We start from the raw sequence: 789 nt of genomic DNA, 5'->3' as shown, positions 1-789 counted from the left end.
AACAACAACAACAACAACAGCAGCAACAAAAACAACAACAGCTCTAGCGCGACCACGCCAGCACTACCGCCGCTGCCGTCATCATCCGAAGTATCCACTTCGTTATTACCACGGAAAACTCTTTACCACCACAACAAACAATCAGCATCAAACACCTTCACTATCATCATCACCATTATCACAGCAACGACGGTTATATAAGTCGGCCATGATTGCTGAGGGATACGTCTATCTATCTATCTATCTATCTATCTGTATATCTATCTATCTGTCTATCTATCTATCTGTCTATTTATCTATCTATCTGTCTATTTATCTATCTGTCTATTTATCTATCTGTCTATTTATCTATCTGTATATCTATCTATCTATCTATCTGTATATCTATCTATCTATCTATCTGTATATCTATCTATCTATCTATCTATCTTTCTATCTGTATATCTATCTATATCTATCTATCTATCTATCTATCTTTCTATCTGTATATACATAGAGGAGTGCTTCTCTTTCAAATATTCTATATTGAATACATAAATATCTTTTAGTTTAAATCTCACTTTGATAATGATTTTTTCTTTCTCATATTCAAGCTCTATGTTTAGTTTGGTTGAATAACATCACGACTTCCGTTTAGCGCTACGCTCTCTATGTATGTAAGTATGTTTGTATATATCTATCCAACTACCTTGTCTTATCTATAGATTCATATGCCTATATGTCGTTATATATATACATATATATATATATATATATATATATATATATATATATATATATATATATATA

This window comes from Octopus bimaculoides, unplaced genomic scaffold (genome assembly GCF_001194135.2).
Source record: "Octopus bimaculoides isolate UCB-OBI-ISO-001 unplaced genomic scaffold, ASM119413v2 Scaffold_217185, whole genome shotgun sequence".
Classification (NCBI taxonomy): Eukaryota; Metazoa; Mollusca; class Cephalopoda; order Octopoda; family Octopodidae; genus Octopus; species Octopus bimaculoides.
The sequence above is the reverse complement of the archived record's forward strand: the minus strand, read 5'-3'. Positions refer to the sequence as shown.